The 8570-nt window shown below is 41.9% G+C and overlaps 1 pseudogene; it reads left to right on the top strand.

Moving 5' to 3' along the window:
- The first annotated feature begins 462 nt into the window (after nucleotides 1-462).
- On the top strand, nucleotides 463-1409 carry LOC121449533 (annotated as a pseudogene).
- The last annotated feature ends 7161 nt before the right edge of the window (nucleotides 1410-8570 follow it).

Genomic DNA, 8570 nt, shown 5'->3' with positions numbered 1-8570 from the left:
GAAGCTGCTTTGGCCTATGGCAGGGCAGAATATAGCTAGGCAGGAAATCCAAACTGATTCAGGGAGAAAGAAGGCAGAGTCGGAGATGCAGGAAGATGCTGGAAAAGCCAAGATGTGAGGTAACAAGCCACGAGCCTCGTAATAAAATATACACTAACAAAAGTGGTTAATTTCAGTGTAAGAGCTATCCAGAAATAAGCCTTAGTCAGACAAATCTAATTAATATTAAACCTCTGAGTAGTTATTTTAAAAGTGGCTGAGGGAACAGGCAGGATGAGAAGCCTCAAGCTACAAAGTACAAAATAGTATTCGGAGTTAATGTCAAAGCAGTGTTGTCCAGGCAAAGCTCTTGTAGAGTGTGTGATTCAGCAGCATCTCTCTCCTCGAAAGGAGGAAAAGACTCCAACTGGAAAGCTCAGACAACTGAGAAGAGCTTTGAGGACAGCTCAGTTGCTGCTGGTCATCACTCCTGTCTTCCCTGGAACCCTCTCCATGGCATTTCAGAATAAAGCCCTGAAAACCACAGAGGGAGTGGCTCTTCAGATCCTCTTGCTTTGCCTGGTTGGGATTGGGTGTGTGGCCAACATCCTTCTCTTTGTCCATAATTTTTTCTCTATCTTCACTGTCCACCGCCTGAAGCCCACACAGGTCATTCTCACCAATTTGGCTGTGGCCAACGTCTTCATTCTCCTCGCCACTGGTTTTACAAACGATATGGCTATTTTCGTTCCAAGGATGCCTCCAACTGATCTCAAATGTAAAACTGAGTTCTTCGTTTGCCTGGTGGCTCGAAGCACAAACATGTGCTCCACCAGCATCCTGAGCACCTATCAGTTTGTCACTCTTGTCCCTGGTAACTGGGTTAGGGTGATGCTCCAAGGAAGGGCCCCTAATGCCCTGAGTTATTCTTGTTACAGTTGTTGGTTCTTTGGTGCCTTGAGTAATGTCTACATTTCAACCAGAGTCCATGGTCCACAGAGCACAGGCAACGACACTGACAGTAAAAGCAAGTGGTTCTGCTCCACATCTGGTTTTGACATAGATATGATCTCTATTTGGTATGCCCATGATGCTGTGTTCATCAGCATCATGGTCTGGACCAGTGTCTCCATGGTGCTTCTCCTGCACAGACACCGCCAGAGACTGCGGCATATTCACACCCGCAATCAGGACCACAGAGGCCACGCCGAGACCAGAGCTGCCCACACCATCCTGATGCTGGTGAGCACCTTTGTGAGCTTTTATATTTTAGACTGTATTTGCATTTTCTTTCTTGTTTCTTTTGTGGATTCTCGTCTCTGGTTGAGGCACGTCAAACAAGTTTTGTCTTTGAATTTCCCCATCATTTGTCCCTTACTGTTGCTCTGTAGGGATCCTAGGATCCTTGTCCTGTGATCTTCAGCTGCTGAAAACCAGAGTCAAAAGGCCAAAGAGACAACAACTTTACCAACAGTCATATTGTCTCCAGAATAGGGGGCTATTGTTTACCTCAAGATATAATGATGTCTGTAATAGAAACAGTTCATGGGCTGCTCATCCATCTGGAGGACCGAGGGGACCATCTGATTAAAACTTCTCAGCCCTTAACTTCAGATGACATGTTATCAGGGATGTCACCCAATGGTGTTTTCCTGTGTTTCTGCTGCTTCTCTCCACCCGCTGTTTACATTCAATGTAGACCACAAGCATGTCTATGTGGGAACATTTCCCGGATGGTCCAAGGCAGCATACATTGCTAGCTGACTTTTGTCTACATTGAGGTCTGCTGGGAAACATCCAAAGCTTTGCAATTTCACATTATATATTCTAGTAACATTAATTTATTTCTTTCTGCTATGTATGCTGTTAGGATTAAGCTTTCTTTTTAAATTAACTAGCTAATTTTATCACATTTCATCATGTAAGGGAGGATGTGAAATGAAAAGGAAATAGGACATAGGAAAAAGATAACGATAAAAAGGTGTAAGGACAGAAATATCTTTAGCAGAGGAGGATTTGTGTGTAAAGATAAGATGGTGGGGTATTTCCCAGCATCAGGAAGAAAGCTGGGAAGTCCCAAGCTAGGAAGATCTGTGTGAGGCATTAGCTGAATATGAAAGGTGAGGTGTCGATATAGCATTCGTGATATTAACTTTGAAAGATCACAGTTCAGTACACTGAAGGCATTGGGGTTCTCTAAAAGTATTGATCTGCTGTGGTAAGTTTTTCAAGTCCTGCCTTAAAGGAATAAAATTTTAGTCCAGTCAGTGTATATTCAAAAGTATTAGCGTTTGTCCAAGCTCTGTGTAAATATTACCTGGGTGAACAGACTTGCCTGGAGACTCAGCTGTGCAGTCAAGAGTGTTGTTTCTCTTACAGAGGACCAAGGTCCAGTTCAGAGGACCTATGTGATGGTTCACAGCCCTCTGTGGTTCCGGTTCCATAGATTTAATGCCCTTTGGTGCAAAGACAAATATTCACTCAAACATCAATTAGCAATAATTTTAAAAATGCCAGACAGATAAAAGTGTTGTCCTGGGTTCTCAGTGAGGATACTGGCAAGCCTAGACTACTGTGGGCAGAGAGGTTAAAAAAGGGGTGGCCCTCCAAGGTCAACTAACTCCTAGAGAAGCATGGAGCATCTCACAAAGTATCCTGTAGCACTGTTAAGCCACCTGCCCCTTAGCTCAGGGAGGTCGTCAAGTCCTTACTAGGGAGACTCTAACCTATGTCCATTCTACAGAAATGACATTCAAGGTAGAGGAGCTTTTCCCTCAGTGATCCCAAGCAAAGCCATGATCTAGCAAGGCCTTTGTCTTATTTCCACACAGATGGGTCAGCTTGTAGAAGAAAGGCTGAAAGAACTAGAGGTTCCTGGAAGACCAATTGAGCCCTGAGAAAAATATCTCCAAGTAGTCTTGATCTTAAAGAAGTTAAGGTTTAATTTTAGCCCTGGTGTAGCTTTAACACCCAAGAGGAAACGGTAACCAAAGTTCAACTATTTTTCTTTTAAGGCAAATCACTGTCTCTTTTGCACAACCTCTCACAATTTTGAATGGCAGAGTGTGCCAAACTATGCTAATTCCTGGGACATGCTGTAGACATCTCATTCTGTTTTGGAGACTTCCCAATTATATTTGGCTACTGAACATTTATATATATGTATGTATGTATGATTATGTGTCATATATTACATACAATTATATATCATATAATATATTATTATATATGTGTTGTATGTAATCCTGTATATAATAAAATGCATATTCTGAGATCTGTCACCTAGTGATTCCCAGTTGATTCCCTGGAGGTTCCTGAAGACTGTGCATGACTGACGCCCACCATCTTGCATCCTCTGGGGATTGTCTCCTAGAGCCTCATTTCTCCTCCTCTGTCATCAGCCACTCTCTCTGCCGGCACAACTTCTCCATAGACTCTCAGCATCTCATTCTCATGCTGATACTCTTTGGCTAAGATGCCCCATATAAATCTCTGTCATTTTAATACTAGCTTTCCAGGTTGTTGCTGCTTGGAAAGGACTAAGCTGTGTGGATTTTTTGGCCACAGTACATCACTGGTGCCAAGGTTAGTCTAAATGCCTCTCACAATCTCAAGTTCACTTTCTTCCCACTTCTTGGGTATCAAGATGTGAGCTCTCACCTGTACCTGCCATCATGCCTTTGTTCTACCATCACGGACTCAAATCTCTGAATTCATTAGCTCAGTTAGCTACTTTCTTTAATTAGGATCATGAGTGATGGTGTTTTGTTGCAGTCTTGAGACCCTTAAACATATGCTTTTGAATTTTTTTTTATTGAGAAAAGAAGAAAAAAAAACATAAACAAAAAACAAGTTTCCACCTCCTCCCAGCCTCCCATTTCCCTCCCCCTCCTCCCACCCTTCTCCCCCTCCTCCCACCCTTCTTCCCCTCCCCCCACTCCTCTCCCCCTCCCTATCCAGTCCAAAGAGCAGTCAGGGTTCCCTGCCCTGTGGTAAGTCCTAGGTCCTCCCCCCTCCGTCCATATCTAGGAAGGTGAACATCCAAACTGGCTAGGCTCCCACAAAGCCAGCACATTAAGTAGGATCAAAACCCCGTGCCATTGTCCTTGGCGTCTCATCAGCCCTCATTGTTCGCCATGTTCAGAGAGTCCGGTTTTATCCCATGCTTTTTCGGTCACAGTCCAGCTGGCCTTGGTGAGCTCCCAATAGATCAGCTCCACTGTCTCAGTGGGTGGGTGCACGCCTCGTGGTCCCGACTTCTTTGCTCATGTTCTCCCTCCTTCTGCTCCTCATTGGGACCTTGGGAGCTCAGTCCAGTGCTCCTGTGTGGGTCTCTGTCTCTATCTCTATCCATCACCAAATGAAGGTTCTATGATGATATGCAAGATATTCATCAGTATTGCTCTAGGATAGGGTCATTTCAGGTTCCCAATCCTCAGCTGCTCAAGGAACTAACTGGGAACCTCATCTTGGGCACTTGGGAGCCCCTCTAGGGTCAAGTCTCTTGCCCACCCTAAAGTGGCTCCCTTAACTAAGAATTGTGGTTCCGTACTCCCCTATCTACCTTTCCTTTATCCCAATTCTCCTGTTTCCCCAAGTCTCCCCTCCTTCCCTTCTACCTTTTCTCTCCCCATCTCCCCTTACCCCCATTCCACCCCACCCCCAAGATCCCAATTTTCTCCCCGGCAATGTTGTCTACTTCCCTTAGCAAAGAGGATAACTATATGTTTTTCCTTGGGTTCACCTTCTTACTTAGCTTCTTTAGATTCACCTATTGTAGACTCCGTGACCCTTATTTATGGCTAGAAACCAATTATGAGTGAGTACATCCCATGTTCATCTTTTTGGGTCTGGGATACCTCACTCAGGATAGTGTTTTCTATTTCCATCCATTTGCATGCAAAATTCGAGAAGTCATTGTTTTTTACCGCTGAGTAGTACTCTAGCGTGTATATATTCCATACTTTCTTCATCCATTCTTCCATTGAAGGGCATCTAGGTTGTTTCCAGGTTCTGGCTATTACAAATAATACTGCTATGAACATAGTTGAACAAATGCTTTTGTCATATGATAGAGCATCTCTTGGGTATATTCCCAGGAGTGGTATTGCTGGGTCCAGGGGTAAGTTGATCCCGAATTTCCTGAGAAACCGAAACACTGACTTCCACAGTGGTTGCACAAGATTGCATTCCCACCAGCAATGGATGAGGGTACCCGTTCCTCCACAGCCTCTCCAGCAAAGGTGATCCTTGGTGTTTTTAACTTTAGCCATTCTGACAGGTGTAAGATGATATCTCAAAGTTGTTTTGATTTGCATTTCCCGGATTGCTAAGGAAGTTGAGCACGACCTTAAGTGTCTTTTGGCCATTTGAACTTCTTCTGTTGAGAATTCTCTGTTCAGATCAGTGCCCCATTTTTTAATTGGGTTAATTAGCATTTTAAAGTCTAGTTTCTTGAGTTCTCTATATATTTTGGAGATCAGACCTTTGTCTGTTGTGGGGTTGGTGAAGATCTTCTCCCAGTCAGTAGGTTGCCTTTGTGTCTTAGTGACAATGTCCTTTGCTTTACAGAAGCTTCTCAGTTTAAGAGGGCCCATTTATTCAATGTTGCCCTTAATGTCTGTGCTTCTGGGGTTATACATAGGAAGCGATCTCCTGTGCCCATCTGTTGTAGGGTATTTCCCACTTTCTCTTCTATTAGGTTCAGTGTGTTCAGGCTGATATTGAGGTCTTTAATCCATTTAGACTTGAGTTTTGTGCACGGTGATAGATATGGGTCTATTTTCATTCTTCTACAAGCTGACATCCAGTTGTGCCAGCACCATTTGTTGAAGATGCTTTCTTTCTTCCATTGTATACGTTTAGCTCCTTTATCGAAAATGAGGTGTTCATAGGTTTGTGGGATAAAATCTGGGTCTTCTATACGATTCCATTGGTCGACTTCTCTGTTTTTATGCCAGTACCACACTGTTTTCATTACTGTAGCTCTGTAATAGAGTTTGAAGTCAGGGATGGTAATGCCCCCAGAAGATCCTTTATTGTATAGGATTGTTTTGGCTATCCTGGGTATCTTGTTTTTCCATATAAAGTTGATTATTGTCCTCTCCAGATCTGTGAAGAATTTTGATGGGATCTTGATGGGGATTGCATTGAATCTATAAATTGCCTTTGGTAGAATTGCCATTTTTACTATGTTGATCCTCCCAATCCAAGAGCAAGGGAGGTCCATCCATTTTTTGGTATTCTCTTCAATTTCTTTCTTCAATGCCTTAAAGTTCTTGTCAAATAGATCTTTCACTTCCTTGGTTAGATTTACCCCAAGATATTTTATGCTGTTTGTGGCTATCGTGAATGGTGAAGCTTCTCTGATTTCCCTCTCTGCTTCCCTATCCTTTGTGTATAAGAGGGCGACTGATTTTTTGGAGTTGATCTTGTATCCTGCCACATTACTAAAGCTGTTTATCAGCTGTAAAAGTTCTTTGGTGGAGTTTTGGGGGTCGCTTAAGTACACTATCATATCATCTGCAAATAACGAAAGTTTAACTTCTTCCTTTCCAATTCGAATCCCCTTGATCCCATTATGTTGTCTTATTGCTATTGCTAGAACTTCAAGCACTATATTGAAGAGGTATGGCGAGAGTGGACAGCCTTGTCGTGTTCCTGAGTTAAGTGGGATGGCTTTGAGTTTCTCTCCGTTTAATTTGATGTTAGCTGTCGGCTTGCTGTAAATAGCTTTTATTATATTTAGGTATGACCCTTGTATCCCTAATCTCTCCAAGACTTTTAACATAAATGGATGTTGAATTTTGTCAAATGCTTTTTCAGCCTCTAATGAAATGATCGTATGGTTTTTTTCTTTCAGTTTATTTATATGCTGGATTACATTGATAGATTTTCGTATGTTGAACCAGCCCTGCATCTGAGGAATGAAGCCTACTTGATCATAATGGATAATTTTTCGGATGTGTTCTTGGATTCGGTTTGCCAGTATTTTGTTGAGGATTTTTGCGTCGATATTCATGAGTGAGATTGGCCTGTAGTTCTCTTTCTTGGTTGAGTCTTTGAGTGGTTTTGGTATCAGAGTAATTGTGGCTTCATAAAATGAATTTGGTAATGACCCTTCTGTTTCTATATTGTGGAATACATTAAGGAGTATAGGTATTAGGTCTTCTTGGAAGTTCTGGTAGAATTCTGCATTGAAACCATCTGGTCCTGGGCTTTTTTTGGTAGGGAGGTTTTTGATAACAGCTTCTAATTCTTTTCAACTGACAGGTCTGTTTAGATTGTTCACCTGGTCCTGGTTTAGTTTTGGTAAATGGTATTTATCTAAAAACGTGTCCATTTCTTTTACATTTTCCAGTTTTGGGGCATACAGGCTTTTGTAGTAAGATCTAATGACTCTCTGAATTTCCTCTGTGTCTGTGGTTATGTCCCCCTTTTCATTTCTGATCTTATTAATTTGTGTGTTCTCTCTCTGTCGTTTGATTAGTTTGGATAGGGGTTTATCAATCTTGTTGATTTTCTCCAGGAACCAGCTTTTTGTTTCATTGATTCTTTGGATTGTTTTCTGTGTTTCTATTTTGTTGATTTCAGCCCTCAGTTTGATTGTTTCCAGTCTTCTACTCCTCCTAGGTGAGTCTGCTTCTTTTTTTCAAGAGCTTTCAAGTGGGCTGTTAAGTCTCCAATATGTGCTTTCTCTGTTTTCTTTAGGTGGGCCCTTAGTGCTATGAACTTTCCTCTCAGGACTGCTTTCATAGTGTCCCATAAGTTCGAGTATGTTGTTTCTTTATTTTCATTGAATTCAAAGAAGACTTTAATTTCTTTCTTTATTTCTTCCTTAATCCAGGTATGGTTCAGTAGTTGACTGTTCAGTTTCCATGAGTTTGTAGGCTTTCTGGGGGTAGCATTGTTGTTGAATTCTAACTTTAATCCATGGTGATCTGATAAGACACAGGTGGTTACTAATATTTTTTTGTAACTGTGTAAGTTCGCTTTGCTACCGAGTATGTGGTCAATTTTCGAGAAGGTTCCATGAGCTGCAGAGAAGAAGGTATATTCTTTCCTCTTCGGGTGGAATAATCTATAGATGTCTGTTAAGTCCATTTGCTTCATTACCTCCATTAATTCTCTAATTTCTCTGTTAGGTTTCTGTCTGATTGACCTGTCCATTGGTGAGAGAGGAGTGTTGAAGTCTCCTACTATTAGTGTGTGTGGTTTGATGGCTGCCTTGAGTTTTAGTAATGTTTCTTTTACGTACGTGGGTGCTTTTATATTAGGGGCATAAATATTCAGGATTGAGACTTCTTCCTGATGAATTGTTCCTGTTATGAGTATAAAATATCCCTCTCCATCTCTTCTGATTGATTTAAGTTTGAAGTCAACTTTGTTAGGAATTAGTATGGCCACACCTGCTTGTTTCTTAGGTCCATTTGCTTGATAAGCCTTTTCCCAGCCCTTTACTCTGAGTAGGTGCCTGTCTTTGTGGTTGAGGTGTGTTTCTTGTAGACAGCAGAACATTGGATCCTGTTTTCTTATCCAATCTCTTAGCCTGTGCCTTTTTATAGGTGAGTTGAGCCCATTGACATTAAGTG

This window comes from Microtus oregoni, unplaced genomic scaffold (genome assembly GCF_018167655.1).
Source record: "Microtus oregoni isolate MIOR12 unplaced genomic scaffold, Mior012 000006F_ref0000085, whole genome shotgun sequence".
In the NCBI taxonomy this organism is placed as follows: Eukaryota; Metazoa; Chordata; class Mammalia; order Rodentia; family Cricetidae; genus Microtus; species Microtus oregoni.
The sequence above is the reverse complement of the archived record's forward strand: the minus strand, read 5'-3'. Positions and strand labels throughout refer to the sequence as shown.